This window comes from Callorhinus ursinus, unplaced genomic scaffold, assembly GCF_003265705.2.
Source record: "Callorhinus ursinus isolate GAN/ISIS: 27379988/994484 unplaced genomic scaffold, GSC_fseal_2.0 scaffold14, whole genome shotgun sequence".
Taxonomy (NCBI): Eukaryota; Metazoa; Chordata; class Mammalia; order Carnivora; family Otariidae; genus Callorhinus; species Callorhinus ursinus.
The window spans coordinates 19739249-19766202 of NW_027397076.1; the positions used below are offsets into that span (position 1 = coordinate 19739249).

General features: G+C 37.5%; 1 long non-coding RNA gene across 1 annotated transcript in view; it reads right to left on the bottom strand.

Moving 5' to 3' along the window:
- The window catches only part of LOC141374161 (uncharacterized), a 51561-nt gene extending 24607 nt beyond the window's left edge, over window positions 1–26954 (bottom strand). The window contains exons 1-2 of the long non-coding RNA XR_012380808.1: window positions 26012–26954; window positions 16850–17067 (exon numbers count right to left, since the gene is read on the bottom strand). This is a non-coding gene — a long non-coding RNA (uncharacterized lncRNA). The remainder of the gene's footprint in view (window positions 1–16849; window positions 17068–26011) is intronic.

Below are 26954 nucleotides of genomic sequence, written 5' to 3' on the forward strand. Positions count from 1 at the left end.
GTTAAACTCATTGAGAAGTTGTTACACACACCTCTCAAACATCCTTTTTAACAGCAGGGATCTATACTAACTTATAAGAGAAATATCTCTAGATGATGAAATTACATGTGATTTTTATCTCTTTTTTTTTTCTTGTCTGTAATGTCTAGATTCTCTTGTGAACATATATAGCTTTTGTGGCAGGATATTACTAGGTAAGTATTTGTAGTAAAGAAGTATTTTTCTAAGTCAGACCACCATTGCATGTATCAGTAAGAATAAATAGTACAATATTTATAGAGGCAAATCATAGGAACTCTATACATAGCTTCGAAGGTTTGACAGAAAAAAAAAATTAGGAGTGCCATGTTCTTTAAGTAGCATTAAACTTTGTAAAAGTTAAATTCTTAATTCCTATTTTATAATTCAGTAATACTTAAAGCATATCCCTATGTGTTCTCTCTCTTCCTGTATCCCCCTCCACCCACCTAGGTATTGCATAGACAAACATTTCAGTACTTTTTTTTTCTTCTCTTTCACATTGAAAGAACAGTTAAGAATATCCTTAATAATCTAGCTGAGGGACAGATGGCCATACAAAAATAACCAAGTTTACCAAAATCATGGCAAAAATGCCACATTTCTCTGAACATTGTCACTAAGCAATAGGAATAAAATCATAACTGAAGAGGAAGGTAAAATAACACCTCAGAATTAGTTGAAAGAATATTTTCCTTGTTTATTTCACTTTGATTAGTTAAAGCAAAGTCTTAACTATGAATACTTCGATCTCTATCTCAATGGTCTAGTAATTGAAAATTCACAAGGCGGTGTTCTCTTTTCCTCTGTGCTAGACAAAATAGGATTTCTTAAACTACTTTACCTTTCAGCTTTCTCATCTGGAAAGTAAGGAATTACATCCTTGAATGTTTTCCAACTTTGAAATGATTCCATCTCCAGAGATGAGAAGTGACAACGGCCGTGCCTTCCTGGGAGGTCTGAGCCCTTGCTCTTCCCTCTGCACACACCCCTCACAACATCCCCCACACAGTGTAACTTGGCATCCTTTGTTGGTTGTTAGTAAGCTAAACAGTGTTTTTACCTAAGTAATAAACTAGCTCAGTAAGCATTTGACGAGAAGACTTACAATTTACTAAAATATTGTTTTAATACCAGTATTCAGTAAGTTTAATAAATCTCCAATGGAACACTAGATTCCATTTTTCTGATTTTGGTCAGAGTACTTCCCAATATGCAACTAAGGCAGCCAGAGGCATCAAAAAGAGATTTCTCCATTTCTAAATCAGAATCAAACTGGCAGGAACTTCTGGACTCAAGAGAACTGTCTTTTAGTAAAATGACTAGGAATTATAAGCTTAAATGTTATTTTTTTTAAAAGCACTGTTGTGCCTTTTTTGTCCATGTTGATAAAGTCCAAATCTCTAAGCTCTCTTCATTCATTCACTCATACATTCAACATTGTATTAAGTACTAACATTATATTAACTACTAAAATATGGAAGTAAGACATCCTTATTATGTTCATGGATCTTAAAATTTCTTCATTTATACTGGAGTATGTCTTCAGAAAAGATCAATTAGTAACTTAGTTTGTCTGTTTCTTAATGAAGACAGCTCTGAAATGTGCTAATAGATTTACAAAGCCTTTTTAAATGAGTGCTAGTAAAATAAAGATAGAGATGAGAGCCACTTAGCTTGTCCTAAGAAGGTACTTCCTATACTTAGAGTATTGTCAATGAATATACACAATGTATTCATTGTCTATAAGAACGATTTGGGGAGGGTGGATGGAAGAAGAAAGAATTTATGTAGACATGGCTGACAAAAGATCATTTCTCTGAGATCCTGTATTATATTTGTTTCGCTATTGAGCTAATTGCCTTTGTTAGTGAAGTTTCTAAGATATTAAAGCTCCATTCCTGCAATGCATCTGTACTCTACTGGGTGGCTTGCCACTAACATGGCTGAGCTATCTGATACTAGCTGCACTTCAGCAACATATATGTACATTATTCCTTGCTAGGGTTCCTTCCCCAAATCTCTGCTATAATAAGTTTGGTTGGAAAAATCATAAACATCAAAAATCTTTCTCACTTTTAAATCTGTTTCTTAAAGTTTAGTACACAGCTAGTCTATCTCCCCTTGATCCCTTTCCCTCAGGTTCTATGTGGGCTCCAAAAGGCCATCCAGAGCTGAGGACCTCTCAGGCTATTTTATGCTCCTAGAAGAAGTATTTGTCCTTGATCACAGAGGCTTTTCCCAAGAAAAAATTGCCAATCCAATCAAAACATTCTACTAGGGAAAATAAATCCAGGAGAAAGAGAATTCTGATTCCTTTTTCTTCCCATAAAAAGCTCCATCCCAGTATGGGGATCTCACTGTGTATCCATTAAGCATCCATTTCATATCATTAGCCACTCTCCGAGGCTAGAGTAATGAGAGTGTGGGAAATAATCTTCACTGAAAAGAATAAGATTATGGGAAATGCTGTGTTTGAGAAAATCTTAGTCATGGCAATGTTGAGCCATACAGAAGAAAAAGAGAAAGAAAGAGAGATGCTAATTGAAAAAAATTGGGGGGCAATAAAAAGTTGCTCCCAAGATTTTACAGAAAGGAGACAATCTTAAATCCTATTTTCATCCATATCTCTGAGATAAATATTATTGAGCAACAAATGATGCTGACTCCCTATTTTCAAGTCTAAACGCTGAACAATTCTGGACGGGGACATTCAGAGTACTGGGCAATTGAGTTTAAAGCCCTGACACACCTCCCTGATACAAGAGAAGTGGCTATTCCAATTCAGACAAGAATAGACACAGACTTAAAAGAAAGAGAAATGAATTTAATGAATAAGTAAAAAGAGAAATCAAATAGAACTGAGCTAATATCTTTAGAGATGTTCCTTGGCCACATACGCCAAGGGTTTCACCAGGGAATCCAGGTTCCTAAGGACTGCATTCTTAAGAGCAGGCTGTATTTATGGTGATTGCATAGTAATGCATTATTTTCTCAACTTTTAGTATACATTTATTTTCAAGATAACCTTACATTATTTTTATAAAGTCCCAAGTAAAATAACTCTTTAAGCTTTTATTAAAGGCAATTATATAATTCAATAAATACAAAAGAATTGCTAATATTCAGATGTCCTGAATGGCTAGGAAAGCACAGCCCTCAGAGAATGGTGCTTCAATATAACTGATTCCCACTAAGGTGTGCAAAGAGTTCCTACAGCAACCATTTCATAGACCCTGCTACCAGTTGATGGATAGAAGAAAATCCTTTACAACAATTTGGATTGCCAATGAGATAAAATGTTTGTGTACCTCCACTGTCAATGAGAACATTCCTGGTTTCCTAATCAAAACTATACGGAATAATAAGTAGCAATAAAAATGGCCAATACTTAATGTAATCCTAAAAGATACAGATTCAGAATATATATTTTAAAAAGCACTTGAATAAAGTATTAACTTAGTGTTGGAACTGAGAACTTAACATACCCTAAAATTTATTCTAGACTTAAGGCACACTTTGTTTTCATCCAATTTCAGATTTACTAGCCATTCCTACTCAATTCTTTAAGTCCTATTTCAAATACCATCTCCTTGGTGAAGCTCTTTGACCTCTGTCTGCAAATACAGACACTTTCTCCAGCAGTACTCACTGTCTCCCAGATGGGCTCTTAGAACACTTTGTACATAACTCTGTCATAATTTATTATTAGAGTTAGCTCTTGTTAATATATTCCTTTCCTACTAGCTGTGAGATTATCTGAGGCCTGGACAGCATTTTATTAGTATGTTTATCTCCAGTGCTTAATACAGCTTAAAACTGAGTGGTCACTTATTAAATATGGGTTTGGTGGAATGGTGCATATGCAGCCAGTTCCACTGAAAAGTGACCATGAGTTATACTAACAGCTGCCACAAACAACATTTTTAGCCACAAAATTTCTACATTCAGTTTATTTCTCTTTGGTTTCTTAGATCATGTTCTATGTACATCTTCATTTTCAAAACTCTCTGTGGATTATGTTTAGCCAAGAGATAAAATATCTACTGACTTAAATTAAACAGACTCCCCTTCTGTTAAGAGCTCTTCAAGCAAGTCGCAGAATTTGGTGGCTTTGTACAGCTATGGAAATAAATTATGAAATGTATTATCTGATAGATCATACGCCTGGATCAAGTTTTTAAACTATATTTTCTTTAAAGCCTATATGATCCACCTGGAAACAAGTCCACTATTAAGAAACAAAAAGACTGTGAGCAGCTACTGAAGAACGCTGAGTGATAGATCAAGTTTTTCTGCCCAATGAAGGGTTTCAAAGGGCTTCTGGTTGAATTGTTAAAGGAGTTCATGTATAACCCTTGTAAGAATAAAATAATATATTGTGATTACATAGTGTCTGTCTGACAACAGGGAGTCCTGAATTCTGCTGATGTGGTTTTACTCTGAAGTATCCCAAATGAAGTTGCTTCCAAAAACCCATCTCACTTATGGGAAAGGGCCAATTTGTTATGAGCAGATGGTAGTTATTAGACTAACCAGTAAGATGGTTTTCTTTTTTGTGTTTATAGCCATTTGTTTCTAGCACATTTATTATCATTTCCTTCTTGTAGTGTTTTTACTGGTGTTTGTTTAGATGGAAACAATGAAATTTTTGGCTAGATACAGAAGATGAAGAATTACTTTAGGATTACACTGATCTTGCAGTTAGGACACACACAGAAGACAACACTGTTAGTGCCAGCATCGTGTCCTCAGCACATGAAAGGATTACTAAATCAGCAGAAGTCTAATTTGACAAAATCCTGTAATGTTCAGTAATTAAATAATAATCCTATTAGGAAAACTGAAACACTTCTCATCTACCAGCAGGACAACAAAGATAGCATCAGTCCCAATCCTAGCAGGCTTTTTTATAGAAATTGACAAGCTAATTTTTAAATGTATATGGAAATGCAAGAACCCAGAATATTCTGCATAGTTATGAGAAAGAAGACTAAAGTTGGAAAGTTTATGTTACCTGGTTTCAAGACTGGATATAAAACTATAATAATTAATCAGTGTGGGTCTGGCATACAGATAAACAGATCAACAGAACAGATTAGAGGGCTCAAAAATTGACTTACATTTATTTAATTATACGGTTTTTGATAAAGACTTCAAAATAATCAAATGAAAAATGAAAGCCTTTTCAGCAAATAGTGCTGGAATAAATATATATTCACATGAAAACAAACTCTGACCCCTAATGCATACCACACACAAAAATTAATTTGGGATGGATCACAGACCTAATCTAAAGTTAACATTATAAAATTTTAGAATGAAATATAGGACAATCTTTGTGACCTGGAGGTAGCCAAAGATTTCTCAGATAAGAAAAGGCAAGAACCATAAAACAAAAAATAACAAAATTCATTAAAATAAAAAAAATTTACTCACTAAAAGACACCATTAAGACAAAAGGAAAGTCACAGAGCATGAAAAAAATATTTACAAAATTTGTATATACTGCAGGACTGACATCCTTTATTATAGATACAGATATGGCCATATCAAGAGCATGGTGATTCTGTTTGCTGTTGATAGGTAGGACCTACTAAGCAACAGTAGCCAGATCAACCTTGGTAAGAGGAAGTTCAGATTGTTGAGTCCATCTATAGCCTCTATCCCTGTCATCATGGCAACTCTGCCTGTGAGCTCATTGAGCAAGTACTAGATGGAGAAAGAGGCATCTGACATTTAGAGAACATGTCCCTTGGTACACCTAATTGTTGAAAGACTTCTCTACAGTAGATGCCCTTTGGTGAAGTTGCGAGACACAATTATTTTCACACTATATGTCAAGCTTCAGAAATCCATCCACATGCATTTTCCAGACCTCCTTGCCACTACACTTTCAACCCTATTCTTCCTAAGTCCCTGATCCTAAAACCAAACCACCAGCAATTTCCCATAAGTCAATGTAGACCCATTCTTCTGGTCATCTCTTTGTGTAGACAAGGAAGACAACAGAATGTCCCACTCAATGTTCTGCCTACTAAGATGATTTCCATTCACCTTTTCCCTCCAGATCACCCCTGAGTGAGACTGTAATGTTACAGCAATGTACCTATTGTTAGTGCTAGCAAATTGTACATAACCATCTACAAACCAGGCTTCTTTCCCCCCTCCTCAGCAGACTGGTCATAAGGAGCTCTCTATAATCATAGGTGTGTGCTGAAAGAGATGAGACAATGCAACAGGAGTCCTTGTCAAAGGAGCCTGAGCCTATATACCACTTCCACTTAATAACAAAATACTGCTGAATGTGCCCAACTTTATGGCCTGGTGGGTCAGAAACACCCAACTGATGATGGAAAGCTCAGGCCCCATGGTTGCTTGATGTTCCATGGCTAGGCATTCAGTCTCTATCAGGAAGTTACGAACTTAGGAAGTAGAATGTATTTCTCAAAAGAGGAATAATTGTCTGCAGAAAAAGGCAACAGTTTACCCCAAAACTCTGGAGGTTTGATATTCTCCTACTGGTGCTTGCAAGTGACTTGATAGTACATCAATGTTTGCCATAGACACTCTGAGTATCATTGGATCTCCTAGGTCATGAGGCCCAATTAGCAGAGCAGCCTGTATTGAAGGCTTAACTTGCTGCACAGCCTTTTCTTGCTCCAGTCTCCACTCAACATCAGGACCCTCATGGATTACTCGGTAAATGGTTTCAATTAATACATTCAAATAAGGTATATGTTGTCTCCAAAATCCAAAAAGGCCACCAAGCATCAAACCCCATTTAGTGCTAGGTGGTACAAGGTACAACATGTCTTCTACATTTGAGGGGATATGTTCATAGGTTCCAAACCACTGCGCTCCAGAAACATCACTGAGGTGGTTGACCCCTGAATTTTTGTGTGATTTCTCTCCCTCCTTCTGCTTTGAAAATATCAGGCCAATTAATGCAATCTATGAATGGTGGTTTCTCTTTTTTTTCACAACACTAAGACACTCTATCTGTGAACTAGCCTAAAATGCCTCAATAGGTGGAGTTTTACATAATCTCATGACTTTACATAGCAAATACAGTATCTTCTATATTGGTTTCCCATTGCTGCTGTAATAATTGCCACAAATTAGAGGCTTGAAAGAATATACATTTATTATTTTCCAATTCTGGAGGTAAGAAGTTCAAAATGTATTGGCAGGGCTGCATTCCTTCTGGAGACTCTAGGGGAGAACAGACTACCTTGCCTTTTCCAGCTTCTAAAGACTACCAGCATTCCTTGTCTCATGTCCCTATATCACTCTGATTTCATCCATGGTCTCATCACCTTCTCTGACTCTGACACTCTGGCCTCCCTCTTATAAGGACTTTTGTGACTACATTGGACCCCCTCAGATAACACAGGATAATCTCTTTACCTCAAAATCCTTAACCACATCTGCAAAGTCCCTTTTACCCTGTAAGGTAGCATATTCACAGGTTCTGGGGAGTGGGATGTGGACATATTTGGGTACCATTATTCTGCCTACCACATCCTAAACTGAGGGCTGCCTTGAATACATTTCAGAAGTATTCCAATCCATTTTTTTTTTCTTGTGGTTGTTGCCCAGAACTTCTAGGAAAATCAAAGGAAATACTTTTCCTTTGCCTGGCTTCTGACTGATCAAGTGTTGTCTGTTTCATCTTTGTTTGGGGTCTTAGAGCAGAGTGGAGAGTGATGGTGTTTCAGAGAGGGAGACTGTGGGGTCTGAGTCTTGTCACTGCTACTGACTATGGTGGGCTTGGGTAAGTTTTCTTATATAGAGAGTAGAACCATTTTTATGGTAGAGATTAAATTGCATGATGTAGGTTAAACACCGATATTTGACACAGAGAGGGGCACTCCACAGATGGGGATGGTTATTATTATCACAGCTACAATTACTTATTTTTTTAAAGATTTTATTTATTTATTCATAAGAGACAGAGAGAGAGAGAGAGAGAGAGGCAGAGGGAGAAGCAGGCTCCCCACTGAGCAGGGAGCCCGATGCAGGACTCGATTCCAGGACCCTGGGATCATGACCTGAGCTGAAGGCAGATGCTTAACCATCTGAGCCACCCAGGCACCCTACAATTACTTATTTAGATTAGATATTCTCAACACCTAATGTCCATGGAAATCATTAACAAAACAACAAAGTCCAGGAACCACTCTCAGAGATTATTATTTAACTGCTCTAAGATGGGTTCTGGACATCAGTATTTTTTAAAAAGCTCCCCAGGTAATTCTAGTTGACAATCAAGGTTGAGAAAACACTGACTTACATTAAGTTGGCTAGGATGTTAACCAAATCTTTTCTTATATTTACCATGAATATCATTGTGGCACAGTTTTAAAACTATTTATTTATTTATTTATTTTAAAGATTGTATTTATTCATTTGAGAGAGAAAGAAGGAGCACAAGCGGAGAGGAGAGGCAGAGGGAGAAGCAGATTCCCCACTGAGCAGGAAGCCCGATGCGGAACTCGATCTCAGGATCCTGAGATCATGACCTGAGCAAAGGCAGACACTTAAACATCTGAGCCACCCAGGTGCCCCAAAACTCTTTGTTTTAAAGTCAATATTTAAAAATACACTTTATAGATATAATGTGACTAAAGCATACATGTGGTGAAAAGATGTACACTAACTGCAAGGACTTTTTTCATTCTTTAACGTGTTTAGGCTTGGAAAAATATTCTGATTTTATCTTTTTGGTAAGTAATGATTTTACTTTAAAAAAAAGCTGTTTATTTCTCTATTGAGGGTCTAAAAGAGGCCTTTTTATGTAGTTTTTGAAGACAGTGGGAAATAGTGACTTGTTTTAAAAAATTATCATTTGATATTTAATGTCAGTATTTTAACAAAGATCAGAAATTATTGTCCCCAACATGCCTTCTACCTTCTAAGTTGAAAGTGTGCTCTTGCTAAAAATAATTTCTATGATTTTTGTCCTGTGGCTTCAGAGTAAGCGTTTGCCTCAGATTATCTGTTAAAGATTCTGATTGTATCTCTATAAAATTAACAAGATGACTTAATGAACTCAAAATAAGCAATTAGTGACGGTAAGATAATTTTTGAAACAAACTAATTGAATGAATTGACAGATTATTTGAATTTATCTGCCTTTCTAAGTGTCATCTATAGATTTAAAAACTAAATTATTGGTAATGTGTAGAAAGGAGATGTATATCATATTCCAAATTGCAGGGGTATACTGCTAGTTTTTCTTTGCAATCAGTATCTTAAAGATCCGAATTTTTAGGGAATTAAGGCTTTATTTGGATTCAGAGAGACTCTGACCCAGACTCATGTTTAGTTATCTTTGTGGAGAACAAAATGGAACTGTGTATTCATAAAAAAAAATATTTTTGAGGATAACTGGAACAATTATCTTTCATTGCCAATTATTTTTATGTCATAAGGACAAATAATGAGAAACAGAATTATCTTTTAAAACATGTATTTGAGTATCAAGCTAACCAAACCAGGAAAAAATTAACGTTTTCTCATTAGTGAAAAAAGATATTACCCCTCTATAATGTAGTGTGTTGATCCCCTGGGCATTTTTAAGAGAATAAATCTTCTTGCTAAGAGTATCATTCCAGTAAGTATCAAAAGAAAAATATCTTTTCTTAAGAAATACTTCTACCAAGTATTTAGCATTTGCCTCAAGTATTATTTTTCTAGATAAAGGAATGTATTCCTTTTGTGAAAGGGCTTTTTGTTTTTTTCTTGTTTTTTTTTAATTTTCTTTATTAACATATAATGTATTATTTGTTTCAGGGGTACGGGTCTGTGATTCATCACTCTTACAAAATTCACAGCACTTACCATACTACTTACCCTCTGCAGTGTCCATCACCCAGCCATCCCATCCCTCCCACCACCACCCCCACTTCTGCAATCCTCAGTTTGTTTCCTGAGATTAAGAGTCTCTTACAGTTTGTCTCCCCCTCTGGTTTCATCTTTTTCATTTTTCCCTCCCTTCCCCTATAATCCTCTGTCTTGTTTCTCAAATTCCTCATATCAGTGAGATCATATGATACTTGTCTTTCTCTGATTGACTCATTTCGCTTAGCATAATACCCTCTAGTTCCATCCACATTGTGGCAAATGGCAAGATTTCATTTTTTGATGGCTGCATAATATTCCATTGTATATATATACCACTTCTTCTATTTCCATTTATCTGTTGATGGACATCTAAGCTCTTTCCATAGTTTGGCTATTGTGGACATTGCTGCTATAAACATTGGGGTGCACGTGCCCCTTTGGATCACTACATTTGTATCTTTGGGGAATATACCCAGTAGTGCAATTGTTGGGTCATAGGGTAGCTCTACTTTCAACTGTTTGAGGAACCTCCATACTGTTTTCCAGAGTGGCTGCACCATCGTGCATTCCCACCAACAGTGTAGGAGGGTTCCCCTTTCTCCACATCCTTGCCAACATCTGTCCTTTCCTGACTTGTTAATTTTAGCCATTCTGACTGGTGTGAGGTGGTATCTCATTGAGGTTTTGATCTGGATTTCCCTGATGTTGAGTGAGGTTGAGCACTTTCTTATGTGTCTGTTGGCCAGTTGGATGTCTTCTTTGGAAAAATGTCTGTTCATTCTTCTGCCCATTTCTTGATTGGATTATTTGTTCTTTGGGTGTTGAGTTTGGTAAGTTCTTTATAGATTTTGGATACTAGCCCTTTATCTGATATGTCATTTGCAAATATCTTCTCCCATTCTGTCGGTTGTCTTTTGGTTTTGTTGACTGTTTCCTTTGCTGTGCAAAAGCTTTTTATCTTGATTAAGTCCCAATAGTTCATTTTTGCCCTTGCTTCCCTTGCCTTCGGCGATGCATCTAGGAAGAAGTTGCTGCGGCTGTGGTCGAAGAGGTTGCTGCCTGTGTTCTCCTCAAGGATTCTGATGTATTCCTGTCTCACATTTAGGTCCTTCAACCATTTTGAGTCTACTTTTGTGTGTGGTGTAAGGAAATGGTCCAGTTTCATTCTTCTACATGTGGCTGTCCAATTTTCCCAACACCATTTGTTGAAGAGACTGTCTTTTTTCCATTGGACAATCTTTCCTGCTTTGTCGAAGATTAGTTGACCACAGAGTTGAGGGTCCATTTCTGGGCTCTCTATTCTGTTCCATTGATCTTTGTGTCTGTTTTTGTGCCAGTACCATACTCTCTAGATGATGACAGCTTTGTAATAGAGCTTCAAGTCCGGAATTGTGATGCCACCGGCTTTGCTTTACTTTTTCAACATTCCTCTGGCTATTCGGGGTCTTTTCTGGTTCCATACAAATTTTAGGATTATTCCATTTCTTTGAAAAAAGTGGATGGTATTTTGATAGGGATTGCATTAAATGTGTAGATTGCTCTAGGTAGCATTGACCACTTCACAATATTTGTTCTTCCAATCCATGAGCATGGAACGTTTTTCTATTTCTTTGTGTCTTCCTCAATTTCTTTCATGAGTATTCTATAGTTTTCTGAGTATAGATCCTTTGCCTCTTTGGTTAGATTTATTCCTGGGTATCTTATGGTTTTGGGTGCAATTGTAAATGGGATCGACTCCTTAATTTCTTTCTTCTGTCTGTTGTTGTATAGAAATGCCACTGATTTCTGTGGATTGATTTTATATCCTGCTACTTTACTGAATTCCTGTATGAGTTCTAGCAGTTTTGGGGTGGAGTCTTTTGGGTTTTCCACATAAAGTGTCATATCATCTGCAAAGAGTGAGAGTTTGACTTCTTTGTTGATTCAGAGGCCTTTTATTTGTTTTTGTTGTCTGATTGTTGAGGCTGGGACTTCTAGTACTATGTTGAACAGCAGTGGTGATAGTGGACATCCCTGCCATGTTTCTGACCTTAGGGGAAAAGCTCTCAGTTTTCCCCCATTAAGTATATTTGCTCTGGGTTTTTCATAGATGCCTTTTATAATATTGAGGTATTTACCCTCTATCCCTACACTGTGAAGAGTTTTAATCAAAAAAGGATGCTGTACTTTGTAAAATGCTTTTTCTGCATCTATTGAGAGGATCATATGGTTCTTGTTCTTTCTTTTATTAATGTATTGTATCACATTGATTGATTTGTGGATGTTGAACCAACCTTGCAGCCCAGGAATAAATCCCACCTGGTCGTGGTGAATAATCCTTTAATGTACTGTTGGATCCTATTGGCCAGTATTTTGGTGAGAATTTTTGCATCCATGTTCATCAGGGAGATTGGTCTGTAGTTCTCCTTTTTGATGGGGTCTTTGTCTGGTTTTGGGATCAAGGTAATGCTGGCCCCGTAAAACGAGTTTGGAAATTTTCCTTCCATTTCTATTCTTTGAAACGTTTTCAGAAGAATAGGTATTAATTCTTCTTGAAATGTTTGGTAAATTCCCCTGGGAAGCCATCTGGCCCTGGGTTCTTGTTTGTTGGGAGACTTTTTATTACTGCTTCAATTTCCTTAGTGGTTATGCATCTGTTTAGGATTTCTATTTCTTTGTGGTTCAGTTTTGGTAGTTTACACATCTCTAGGAATGCATCCATTTCTTCCAGATTATCTAATTTGCTGGCATATAGTTGCTTGTAGTATGTTCTTATAATTGTTTGTATTTCTTTGGTGTTGGTTGTGATCTCTCCTCTTTCATTCATGATTTTATTTATTTATTTTATTTATTTGGGTCCTTCCTCTTTTCTTTTTGATAAGTCTGGCTAGGGGTTTATCAGTTGTATTAATTCTTTGAAAGAACCAGCTCCTAGTTTCATTGATCTGTTCTACTGTTCTTTTGGTTTCTATTTCATTGATTTCTGCTCTGATCTTTATTATTTCTCTTCTCCTGCTGGATTTAGGCTTTTATTTGCTGTTCTTTCTCCAGCTCCTTTAGGTGTAGGGTTAGGTTGTGTATTTGAAAACTTTCTTGTTTCTTGAGAAAGGCTTGGATTGCTATATACTTCCGTCTTAGGACTGTCTTTGCTGCATCCCAAAGGTTTTGAACAGTTGTTTTCATTTCATTGGTTTCTATGAATTTTTTTAATTCTTTAATTTCCTGGTTGACCCATTCATTCTTTAGTAGGATGCTCTTTAGCCTCCATATATTTGAATTCTTTCCAACTTTCCTCTTGTGATTGAGTTCTAGTTTCAAAGCATTGTGGTCCGAAAATATGCAGGGAATGATCCTAATCTTTTGGTACCAGTTGAGACCTGATTTGTGACCCAGGATGTGATCTATTCTGGAGAATGTTCCATGGGCACTAGAGAAGAAGGTGTATTCTGTTGCTTTGGGATGGAATGTTCTGAATATGTCTGTGAAGTCCATGTGGTCCAGTGTGTCATTTAAAGTCTTTATTTCCTGTTGATCTTTTGCTTAGATGAGAAGGGGGTGTTAAAGTCCCCCACTATTATTGTATTATTGTCGATGTGTTTCTTTGATTTTGTTATTAATTGGCTTATATAATTGGCTGCTCCCATGTTAGGGGCATAGATATTTAAAATTGTTGGATCTCCTTGTTGGATAGACCCTTTAAGTATGATGTAGTGTCCTTTCTCATCTCTTATTATAGTCTTTGGTTTAAAATCTATTTTGTCTGATATAAGGATTGCCATCCCAGCTTTCTTTTGGTGTCCACTAGCATGGTAAATGGTTTTCCACCCCCTCACTTTACACCTGGCAGTGTCTTTGGGTCTAAACTGAGTCTCTTGCAGACAGCATATTGATGGGTCTTGTTTTTTTATCCAATCTGATACCCTGTGTCTTTTGATTGGCTCATTTAGCCCATTTACATTCAGGGTAACTATTGAAAGATATGAATTTAGTGCCATTGTATTGCCTGTAAGGTGACTGTTACTGTATATTGTCTCTGTTCCTTTCTGGTCTATGTGACTTTTAGGTTCTTTCTTTGCTTAGGGGACCCCTTTCAATATTTCTTGTAGGGCTGGTTTGGTGTTCTCAAATTCTTTTAGTTTTTGTTTGTCCTGGAAGCTTTTTATCTCTCCTTCTATTTTCAATGACAGCCTAGCTGGATATAGTATTCTTGGCTGCATATTTTTCTCATTTAGTGCTCTGAAGATATCATGAAAGTCCTTTCTGGCATGCCAGGTCTCTGTGGATAGGTCTGCTGCCAATCTAATGATTCTACCATTGTAGGTTACAGACCTCTTGTCCCGAGCTGCTTTCAGGATTATCTCTTTGTCTCTGAGACTCATGAGTTTTACTATGAGATGTCAGGGTGTTGACCTATTTTTATTGATTTTGAGGGGGGGTTCTCTGTGCCTCCTGGATTTTGATGCCTGTTTCCTTCCCCAAATTAGGTAAGTTCTCTGCTATAATTTGCTCCAATATACCTTCTTCCCCTCTTCCTCTTTCTTCTTCTTCTGGGATTCCAATTATTCTAATGTTGTTTCGCTTTATGGTATCACTTATCTCTCAAATTCTCCCCTCATGATTCAGTAGTTGTTTATCTTTTTCTCAGCTTCTTTATTCTCCATCATTTGGTCTTCTATATCACTATTTCTCTCTTCTGCCTCATTTATCCTCGCAGTTAGAGCCTCCATTTTTTTTTAACTTTTAGTAAATTTTATTATTGTTTTCTCACAGACAGTGCACCTTTTTTTAAAAATTTTTTATTGTTATGTTAATCACCATATATTACATCATTAGTTTTTGATGTAGGGTTCCATGATTCATTGTTTGTGCATAACACCCAGTGCTCCACACAGAATGTGCCCTCTTTAATACCCATCACCAGGCTAACCCATCCCCTCACCCTCCTCCCCTCTAGAACCCTCAGTTTGTTTTTCAGGGTCCATTGTCTCTCATGGTTTGTCTCCCCCTCTGACTTACTCCCCTTCATTCTTCCCCTCCTGCTATCTTCTTCTTTTTCTTTTTTCTTAACATATGTTGCATTATTTGTTTCAGAAGTACAGATCTGTGATTCAACAGTCTTGCACAATTCACAGTGCTCACCATAGCACATACCCTCCCCAACCACCCAGCCACCCCATCCCTCCCAGCCCCCACCATTCCAGCAACACTCAGTTTGTTTCCTGAGATTAAGAATTCCTCATATCAGTGAGGTCATATGATACATGTCTTTCTCTGATTGACTTATTTCACTCAGCATAATACCCTCCAGTTCCATCCATGTCGTTGCAAATGGCAAGATCTCATTCCTTTTGATGGCTGCATAATATTCCATTGTGTATATATACCACATCTTCTTTATCCATTCATCTGTCGATGGACATCTTGGCTCCTTCCACAGTTTGTAGAGCCTCCATTTTTTATTGCACCTCATTAACAGCCTTTTTTATTTTGACTTGGTTAGATTTTAGTTCTTTCATTTCTCCAGAAAGGGATTCTCTAGTATCTTCTATGCCTTTTTCAAGCCCAGTTAGTATCTTTATAATCATCATTCTGAACTATAGTTCTGACATCTTACATATTGTTTAGGTCCCTGGCAATCAGTACTGCCTCTTTTTCTTTTTTTTTTTGAGGTGAGTTTTTCTGTCTTGTCATTTTGCCCAGAGAAGAGACAAATGAGAGAACAAAATGCTAAAAAAATGGTAAAAGGGTAACAACAACCCCAGAAAAATATACACCAAACAATCAGAAGAGACCTGAAATTGGGGGCGGCGGGGGGGAAGAATATGACCAGGCTGGTGAAAATAACAGAGCCACACACTAGATTTTGGGTATATTTTGGTCTGTTAGGAGAAATTGCCTCCCAATATTTTAAAGAAAGAAAAACTTTACATATATATATATGGTTAAATACAATGAAGAGAGAATATGACTGTAAAAATGAAAAATTTAAAAAAAATTTTAAAAAAGCAATTGATAAAATGTTGGTTGAAAAAGGAAAGAAGAAAAATTCAACTAAAAAAATAGAGAAAGAAAAATAAAATTTAACATTTAACTTTGAAAGACTAAAGAATCATGGGGAAAAAGCCATGAATTCTACGTGCTATATTCCCCTAGCGCTGGAGTTCTGCTGTTCTCATTGATCAGTAAACTTGGAATTGGCTGGATATTCTTGCTGATCTTCTGGGGAAGGGGCCTGTTGCAGTGATTCTAAAAAGTCTTTGTTCAAGGCAGAATTGCCCCACCCTTGCCAGGGGCCAGGCTAAGTAATCTGCTCAGGTTTGCCCCTGAAGATTTGTTCCCTGAAAGTTTTCAGTACAGCTTTGGAGGACAAGAATGAAAATCTCTGGTCCTGGAGAAGCTGAGAGCTCGGGTCCCCACTCCTCAGTGAGCCCCCAGAGAAAAGCAGTCAATCACTCCTGTCTCCCCAGTCTCCGGCCGCACTCTGTGCTCACCTGGCCTGTGACAGAGCATTTCTATCTCTGGCACATGACCCCATTTGGCATCTCCGAACCCAGCAGATTCCTGCGGTGCGCTCCCGTTCCACTCCTCCCAGGGGAGGAAGGGGAGTCTCCCTGGATCTGCCACTTGTTGGGTCCCTGCTTGAATAGCAGTGGCCCAACTTTGCTGCGGATCAGTTTATGGCAACCCCACGCTGAGAGCCCACTCCTCGGCTCCATCTTTGCAGCCAGCTTCCCTGCTCCAATACCTGGGAGCTCTGCCGCACTCAGGCACCCCCAGTCTTTCTGTGACCCCGAGGGTCCTGAGGCCACACCTCCCAGTGAGGTTTCCACCTCCCACTTAGCCACTGGAGCGACGTCCCCCTCAGTGGAACAGACTTCTAAAAGTTCCGATTTTGTGCTCCGCTGCTCTATCACTTGCCAGTGGCTGGCTGACGGAGGCCCTCTCCCCACCGCGGTCTATCTTCCCAAATATCACCTTGGATTTATTTCTCCGCACGTCCTACCTTTCAGAAAGTGGTTGCTTTTCTGTTCAGAGAGTTGCTGCCATTCTTTTCTTCGATCTCCTGTTGAGTTTGTAGGTGTTCTGAATGGTTTGATAACTATCTAGCTGAATTCCTGGGACCAGACAAAATTTAGGTCTCCTACTCCTCCGCCATCTTGCTCCGCCACTTTTTGTTTTTTTGTTAAAGGACAGGTAATCCTAGGTCCTTCCTGGTCCTTTCTGTTGATAAAATTATGGTAAGTCAGTAGTCTGCAAAATGAAATGATCACATTCCAGTAGTTGTGCAAAGCAATCCATTGGGGAATGGGAAGAAAATATTCATTTACCTCTACTTATCACATAGCTTTCATACAGAAAGAAGTAAAACACAGATTTAAAATATGAATTGATAGTAGTGTGTGTATATAATTTATAAATGAATTGCTATATATTGGGAGTGTATGAAAAATCATTTTGCTCTTAGTGATATATGATCAAAGGCGTGTAGAGACTTGCTAGCATGGGCGCTCTTTTTCCAGCTGCATCCTGTGGGTTCCAGATACACCTGTGGAATGCTGGATTTAGAAAAGTCTGAAGAAAGCTAAATTGCTCTACAGGATAGAATGAGAAGAAATTGGAATAGGATGGAGTGAATGGCACATTCCTACTGCAGGAGATGAGGAAAAAGGTGAGGAGAAAGAAAGAAGGAAAGGAGCCAGGAAAATATTGAGAGTCCAGGTTATCACATGTAAGGGGAGCACACTGAGAAGTTTTATGGGGTAGCATGGCTGCAAAGATTTTTAAAAACAGGGCCTTCTTTTATTTAATGTTACATAAGTGTTCGTTGATGGCCCTTCTCCTTTGACTCCCAAATTTCAAGTGGAAGTTCTTCTATCTGCCACAGCCCTGAATAGATGGCAACTGGGGAGAGGAAACAAAGGGGAAGAGGCCACATTCATGTCATTGCCATGGCACCAATAAAGACACCAATTAATTACTTCATATGCTTCCTCACTGTGGAACCTGAGCATCATGTGACATTCAGGCTTATCAATCTAACTCTAAACTCCTCTTCCAGCCTACACGAACCTTTCCCTGGAATCTTGACCCAACACTATGCAGCCTAACCTGGACTTCACTTTTTTGGGTAACCGTTTGTTTTCTCAGTAACAATCCTGGATGCTTAGTTCTCATCAATATCAGTAAATTATAGTTAGTATACTTGATTAAGTTACCTTCAGAATTTTGAAGTATTTTTAGATACATGGCCACACTAATAACGGTGAAGCTGTGAGTGTTAGCCGAAGAAGAAAAGGCAGTGTTCCCAGTTCACAGGGTGCTTTCTAGTATACAAAAGGAACAGCACTAGGGCTCCTGGGTGGCTCAGTCTGTTAAGGATCTGCCTTCACCACAGATCATGATCCCAGGGTCCTGGGATCAAGCCCACGACAGGCTCCCTGCTCAGTGGGGAGCCAGCTTCTCCCTCTCCCTCTACCCCTCCACCTGCTTGTGCTCTCTCTCAAATAAATAAATAAAATCTTTAAAAAAAAAAAAAAGGAACAGCATCGTCTCTGGAGTTTATCCAAGAAAAGAAGACTTAAATTCCATACCAGGACCTACACTAACAGTGGAAATTTGTGCTATGATGTAACCTCTTTGAGTTGTAATTTCCTCATTCAAAAAATGGAAGTAATATCTACTTACCTAGAAATGTTAAAGTAAGAAGTTAATTATATATGCATATAAAATGTATAGCACAGAATAGATTTTCAATTAATGGTAGCTGTTATTATTATTATTATTACATATAATTAAGTCTGGTGGTCTTAACATTTATTAACCTGATACTATAACACAGGATAACTTGGGCAGCCAAACTAACTGCACAACTGATGTCCCAAAGTGCCTCATTCCTGTCTGACTAAGCCAGACAAGCACCCCTCACATATACATTGAATTTGTGTTATTGAAGCTGGTATATATTTCTCCTTACATGTTATATAGACAAACTAGAAAATGAATATTATTTTTAAAATCCCTCTATATTTTTATTCTTTCTCACATAGCCTTATCCTATCCTTATTTTCTTCTTTAAAATGTTTATGTTGCGGGCAAAAAGAACTTAAACTTAAAAAATTCAAAATATGCATTTTCTGTGTGTGTTATAATAGAATTTTTACAAATTCTTTTTGAAGAATTTATAAAAGTCAATGATATTGGGTAATAATTTTTAAATTATTAATGGGTTTTTGTCTTTTCCTTTCTTTTTCCAAGTCACCTTGAAATATCTATTTAACAGGAAAGAGATAAGAACTTGTTACTAGAGAAATACAAGAAGTGAAGAGGTCAGATTCAGCTACTAATATGTAAAATAGAGCTCTGTAGTAACCAAGGAGCAAGGCTACAGAGAGCTATAGAGAAGACTGTTCAGATTACTTCATTTCCTCCATTCAAATAGCAAGGGTTTGAAGGACCCATCTTACAGCTCTCCTGTAGTACAGAGATACTTTTTAACCTATGACAGAAAAGTAGCCAAGCTTGCTTCTGCTTCTGGCAGAAGGGAGATATGATGCACAGAAAGGAAAACAAACAAAAAGCCCATTTTCTGGTCCCAGGGGAGAATAGGAAGAGACACAAAGAAAAAAAAAGCATGAGGTGAATGTATGACAACCTTCATTCCCCCTTCCCAGTTTATTTTCAGAGAGAGGAAAAGGTAATTTAGAAAAGTGAAGGTAACACGGAGAGATAGTGTGACAGTTCTCCAAGATCCTATTTAAGATGTAGGAAGAGTTCACCTTATGTGATGCTCTTGTGCTAACCGAGGGCTTAGCCATACTTCCTTGATGTTCTATGAGATAGAAAAGAGGGGCCTTAGTGCTTAACTTCGCCAAGCTGCTTTCAAGACTTAAATGATGTGAATGAGTATTGAGAATAGGGAGATCAACTGTAGGGCTTATAGGAAGAAGAACAATGATCCCTGGCAGAGGCTAGGGTTTGAGAATCAGAGGACATGGAAGAGCCTCATGGGTCTATACCCAGCCAGAAATCAAGTCAGCTAGGGAGGGCCGTCAAAATCTGGCTAGGACAAGAGGCATCATTTTCTACGTAACACTACCTACACTATTAGACCAGCATTGGAGGCTGCTTCTAATTGGGACTAGATGCTAGTCAGGCCTCCCCCACAGCGCGTCTAGAACGTTCTTCCCAACCTCATCTGGGAATTCCTTTCATTCTTCCTGGGTTGCAACACCATTTCTTGAATTCCATATTTCTTTGTTTTCATTCTCATTATTTTCTGGAGCATAGCAGTCTCCTGAAAAGGGTTTTGTTGTTGTTGTTGTTGTTGTTGTTGTTTTTCAGAGGAAAGACCTTGGATACCTGAAAATGTCTTTATTACACACTTATCCCTCTCAAGTAACAGTTTTAGTTTATTTCTGAGAACCTGCTCCTAATTAAAAAGTTGTTAAAAGAAAAAAAATAGGTCCATTAATTTTAAAGGGAAAAAATTATGACATATTTCTTTCCCAGTGCAAAATACCCAAATGATTTTCACAGAAAAATATATCAGTTGAGCAAATTATTGTTTATATAACTAAACAATAACAATCTGAAAATAAATATATATGGTTTGTAGGTGAAATTTAAGGTAATAAACATTTATTTTACTAACCAAAGGAAGAAAAGTCAGCTTGACAGTGGGTGGTGGTAAGTGGAAGAAGGTAATGGAGAATGAGACAGATAATCAACTTTCAGGCAGGCAGTCAATCTGAAGCAGGTATGCTTAATGGTATTTTGTTTTCTTTGAGACTTTGGTAAAATAAATGCAATGCATGACCTCATTTTGAAATACAGGAACATAAAGGGTCATGGAAAACCATGCATCTTCCTCCTTCTTGGCTCTTCACTTATATTGAAGAATGGGGCACTAAAATGCTGACTAGACACTCCATGCTCAGAGGTGAGATGTGTGGATTGGGGGGTTAAAACTGTGTGGCGATTGGATGGGGACACAGATGCTTATTTTAGGACCTCCGAATTACAGAATTTGTAGAATTTTCCTTTTAGACTGGTTTGCTTCAATCTTTTACTAAGGAACGCGTTTGATGGATGGCATAGGCTTAGCTCTCAGTAGTCTCAAAGCTGAATATGGGAAGAGGACTGGGGTCTCCTAGTTCACTCTGGATACTTTCAATTAATCAAGTCTTCAGTATATGTCTCTAAGTCTAGTGCCTGTCTGACTCAATTTCCTCAGAAAACAAATTTCTTTTATACTACCAGGATGCAGGGAGGTAGATACTAGCAAAAGGTAAGGATAGAATTAAGATGCCTAACTGTTTTTGAGAGAGAGAGAGAGGGAGTGGGAGGGAAGAGAGAGGGAGAGAGAGAATCTTAAGCAGGCTCCACACCCAGCATGAAGCCCAATGCCGGGCTTGACCTCAAGACCCTAAGATCATGGCCTGAGCTGAAATCAAGAGTCTGATGCCTAACTGAGCCACCCAGGTGGCCCTGCCTAACTGATTCTTAAACAGATTTTCAAACAATCTTCCTCCTTCTTCAATACCTAATGCCTCAGATTCTCAAGTCTTTATGATTCTCTGACACTTATCCTCTTGTGTCATTGACATCTCTCTCTACAAAAACTGAGATTTCCACTTTTTCTTCTTCGCTTCAATCAGTTACCTGTTCATCCATCAGTTTTCCCTCTTCAAAAATTTGTTGACATGTTTTACATACTATCATCTCCCATCCATTTTGCCCCTTCTATTTTATACATTGCTATTTGTTTACATAGTTTTGAAAGAAAAAAAGGGCAAGCATGAATTCATCTATAATATTTAAGTAAAAGTTTTCTTCTCTCTTTTTCTCAGAAAAAAACCTAGAAGTTTGCTCATATCAAATGATTTTGAATTAAAATTTCAGTATCGACCAAAGAGTAAACTAGAAAGACTACAGTGACAAAAAAGTTAGAATTTAGGAAGGGTTCCAGTTGACTTGGAAATGAAACTTGGAATAATATGGTATGGGGAGTTTAATTATTAAATGGTACCACACTGATTAATGTGTAAAAAAAAAAAAAAAGATTTGAGTTAAGTAAACCTGGATTCAATTTGGGCTCTGCCACCTATTAGGTGTGTGACTTAGAAAAAGTTGCCTTGGCTTCCCCCTTTGTAAAGTGAGGACAACTAATGCTTAAGATAAGGTTTTCATGAAGATTGAAGTGGGTAATATTAAGTGCTTAATCTAATACCTCACACAAACATGGTGCTTTATGGTAGTTATTACATGAAATTTGGCTACCCATCATAATATTTAATACTCCTGAAGAGTTCTACATTTTTTTTTGAAGATTTTATTTATTTATTTGACAGAGACAGACACAGCGAGAGAGGGAACACAAGCAGGGGGAGTGGGAGAGGGAGAAGCAGGCTTCCCACGGAGTAGGGAACCCGATGTGGGGCTCGATCCCAGGACCCTGGGATCATGACCTGAGCCGAAGGCAGACGCTTAACGAATGAGCCACCCAGGTGCCCCAGAGTTCTACATTTTATAACACCATTACTTTTACTGTTTTTATATAGGATGTGTATAGTACACATAGTAAATATATCCTATAGAGTATGAATGTATTATATAGTATATAATATGAGTGAGCAATTTGAAGAGGCACTGGCAGAAGAAGGCTGAAGTCAGAAACATGAAGAAGGACCAGAATCTAAAGTTTCATCTTTGAAGTCACCTATTCCTATTCTACTCTACCTGCCTTCCACATTGTAAAGACATTTCTACATTTCACTAAAGACTAGTGGTGGTTGCTCAAAGTTCTCCACTGAGCTCCCCTGTGGGTGTTGAAAGGATTAGATCTGTACCAGGAGAAACAAGAGTAAAATTTACAGTTGAGCTAAACTTCTGAGTATCACAAAGTGTTGAGGTTATGAATTGACACTTTACCTGGTTTCTTCCAGACTCTATTCTCTCTTTCCCTTTGGTGTTCTTTGGGCTCTTAGCATAAGTCTATCCTCAGGCAAACTTCTACTAGAGACAATGATCAGGGGTCGAATGTATAGTATCATGATTTGGCATTTGCTTGAGGTGCTCAAGGATCTCAAACCCAGCAGAAAAAACCTGGAACAATGTATGTGCTGGTCCTTCATTAAAATCAAATACGTTTAAGTTCTAAATCTGAAACTTGAACAGCAAAAGGAAAATTATAAATGTTAAAACCTGTTCCAGTCATTTTTCAAGCCAGTCAAATACCCCTTAATTCAGCCTCTACTATATCTGTACATCTACTTACTTCCTTCTCTCTCCCCCTCTCTCTCTCTTTCTCTGTCTCTTCACTGATACCATCATGGAGTTACTAAAGTAATTCTCTTGCTTAAAGCTTTTTTCCCCCATTCTATATTGAGCACAGCAACAGACATAATCAACGTTGGAATAATTTTTCAAATAATTTATACTGAAGGGCGCCTGGGTGGCTCAGTCGTTAAGCGTCTGCCTTCGGCTCAGGTCATGGTCTTAGGGTCCTGGGATCGAGTCCCATATCGGGCTCCCTGCTCCGTGGAAGGCCTGCTTCTCCCTCTCCCACTCCCCCTGCTTGTGTTCCTGCTCTCGCTGTCTCTGTCTCTGTCAAATAAATAAATTAAATCTTTAAATAAAAATAATTTATACTGAAAATTTCAGTGGGATGAAAAGAGAGGAGCTCTGCACATGCATAAAACTCTACCTAAATAAATAATACTGCATGCACATACACATTTTATTTTAACCACTTCCCATAGTGGTTAAAATAAATGAGAATTCATGCACCCTTATTCTTTTAACACCTTCAATTAATAGCCACATTTATACCCTGAAAATTTCCTCTGGGCATAGAGAAACAATCTTTTGTTCATTCCAGATTTTCCACCTCATTACCTTTAATAACGTACTTTGTCTTCTCAGTTATTTGCAAGGAAAAATGATTAAAAGGTAGTTACAGATAAGAGAGCCTTTAAACACTTCAAGGAAAGGGATCTGGTTTGAGGCTGAATTTACTATCTTCTTGATGCCTGACACAGACTGAAGGCAGAGGCTTTTTAATACACGAAGTTATAATTTTTAAATTTTTTGTATGTGGAAATTATGCTGGTGTCTTGTAGAGTTTTGGGCCCAATCTAATCACACTAGTCCTTCACAATGGAAAACCTTTCCTGGCTGTGATCAGAGAGAGAAATGCAACAGACAAATGATCGGTGAGATGTAGCGTAAGAAGGACTTGGCCTACTGCTGGGTTTGGAGACGGAAGACGAGGAGCACAAGACAAAGAATACAGGTGGCCTCTAAAATTTGGAAAAGGCAAAGAAACAAATTCTTCCCCAGAACTTCCAGAAAGGAACAGAGTCCTAGCCAATACCTTGATTTTAGCCCAGTGAATTATGTGTCTGACTTCTGATCCACAGAATTATAAGATAATAAATTTCTGCTATTTTATGTCATTAAGTTGGTGGTGATTTGTTATGGCAGCCATAGAAAACTAACACAAACTTCAATAGATTTTATAATCTAAGCATTTCCTTGGCATTTCAACTGTGTTAAAATAAAAATTATCTTGATGAAAGTATTTCCTATCATAGAGAGGATAAGTTATTAAAATTTTTCAGTATTTCATACAAGTCTAGGAGTCAATAACTGCCCACCAAGTTTTTACTCACAAGAAGACAAACAGCTATCTTCATGACAAATAAATTCTAAAATTAAAAAGAAACATCCAGTTATAAGACAAGCAAGGTCTGGGAATGTAATGTACAGTATGTTGACTATAGTTAACAATACCGTACTGTTTATTTGAAAGTTGCTAAGAGAGTAGATCTTAAAATTTCTCATCACAAGAAAAAAACTTTGTAATGATATCAAATGATGGATGTTAACTAAACTTACTGTGGTAATCTTTCACAGTATATACTTATATCAAATTATTATGTTGTATACCTTAAACTAATACAATGTTACATTTCAATTAAATCTCAATAAAACTGGAAAATATTAAAAATGCTTTAATAATATCAAATAATTAATCTTATGTAAATTTTAAAAATAATATGCAGTATCTCTTGTCACAAATTATTTTTTCTAGGTCTTAGAGTCTATACTAGTCATAGCTAAATTCCAGATGATCAAATATTCTTATCAAGGCTTTAAGAAGTGACTTATAAAGCTGTTTGTGACATGTACTAAATATATTTCAATTTTAGGACTTTTGTGTCTGAATACAACCAAATATAAAGATTCATAAACAGAAATTGAAAAAAATACATCAACATCTGGAAATTTACATCATGAGAAGAGATGGGATAATGGGAGACAAAGGAATAAATGATTCATTTTCTGGAAATGTGGGTTTCCTGGAAACTAAAGGCAATTTTCCTCTAAAGTGAGAAATGTTATGAACTAAATATGAAAACAGAATAGATGGGGCGCCTGGGTGGCTCAGTCATTAAGCATCTGCCTCTGGCTCAGGTCATGATCCCAGGGTCCTGGGATCGAGCCCCGCATCAGGCTCCCTGCTCAGCGGGAAACCTGCTTCCCCCTCTCCCTCTGCTGCTCCCCCTACTATGTGTGCTCTCTTTCTGTCAAATAAATAAATAAAATCTTAAAAAAAAAACAGAATAGATTAAAACAAAACAACTTACCATACTCAAAATGAAACTCCTATAACATAGAATACTCTGATATTTTCTATACTAACATGATATTTGTTAACATATTTAATTAGTACTCCAAAATAAGGCACCAAACATGTTTAGACCTCCACTGTACAGAGCACTCTGTTAGCTACTGTGAGATATTTCAGAAAATCTAGTCTCTGACATTAAGGAGTCTAAATACTCCCTGGGAGTCTAGATAAGTACAAGTGAAACCATGTAGAATTACTACATGACAATTATCAAGCAGCACACAATATTAAAATGACATAGAAGACTGACAGGAGTAAAATGTGATTAGTCAGGGAAGATAAGAGACAGGGAGCCATATCCAGAAATAAATCGGGTTGCCAGGTGGACAATGCAAATGGAGATGTGCTGAGAAAGCCACTTTCAGAAAAAAATATGTCCCCTACCAGCCCTTCAAGATGACAAATTTTCACCATTAATCTGACCTGTCAGCCACTAATCTAACCAGAAAATATGTATTGAATACCACACACCAAGTTGCATGCATTCCATTGTTAAGTATTTTCCTTTCTTCGTCCTTCTTTTTCTTCAGTTTTGGGCCATTTTCAATATGATTGTTCTCTGGAAGAGATAACAGAGAAAGTCATTATCAGATCCTAACTTGTAATGATGACCCACATTTTCCTTTCCTCCTTCTTTCCTAACTGTACTGAAGAATTACACTCACCTTTTAGGTTATGTTCCAACCCACTGTCTACATTATAGCCAGAGCAATCTTCTAAAATCATAATTCTCATTATCTTCTCATGTTACGGATCACTACTCAAAATTTACCTGCCAAGTGGCCCAATTCTTCAGGGCCCTAAAAGAATAGCTGAAGTGAAATGAAGAAAAGTTAAGGCAGGCATGGTGAGTAGTTTCAGAAGTGACCTGAGCTTGATCACTTTTATGAAGTCTAAAGGTCCTGGTAAAACATCCACATGAGCGATATATAGGTAATGATACGATGGAGCATGAGTGCATGAATATATTTTTGAGAGGTATCATTTTCTGGAAAGAAAGACAACAGTTTAGCATTTCCAATGAGCATGATTGATCTACATGCAATCACCAAGAGTTTGGGACTTAAACATTTAGCAATCAATCCATACAAAATTAGAAATTCATAACATGAGAATGGAGTACCTTCTGAAAAAGATAAATGTTAAGGGAAAGGAACAAAGTACAAGGGATTAATTCTTGGAAATCTCTAAAGGGTGGTAGGGAAAAAAGAAATCAGAGAAAGAGCACTAAGGGGAGAAATAATAGAAAAAAATGAACTTTATACAATTTGCATTAGGGCTTTTAAAACAATTCTATTTTATTTGTGGTCAGAGTTTGTGTATGGGATGATGTAACTAAAATAAAGTGTTCTCTGAAATTCCTCCTGATTCTTCTCTGGGTCAGGTAGGTTTTGATATTAAGCAGGCGAAATGG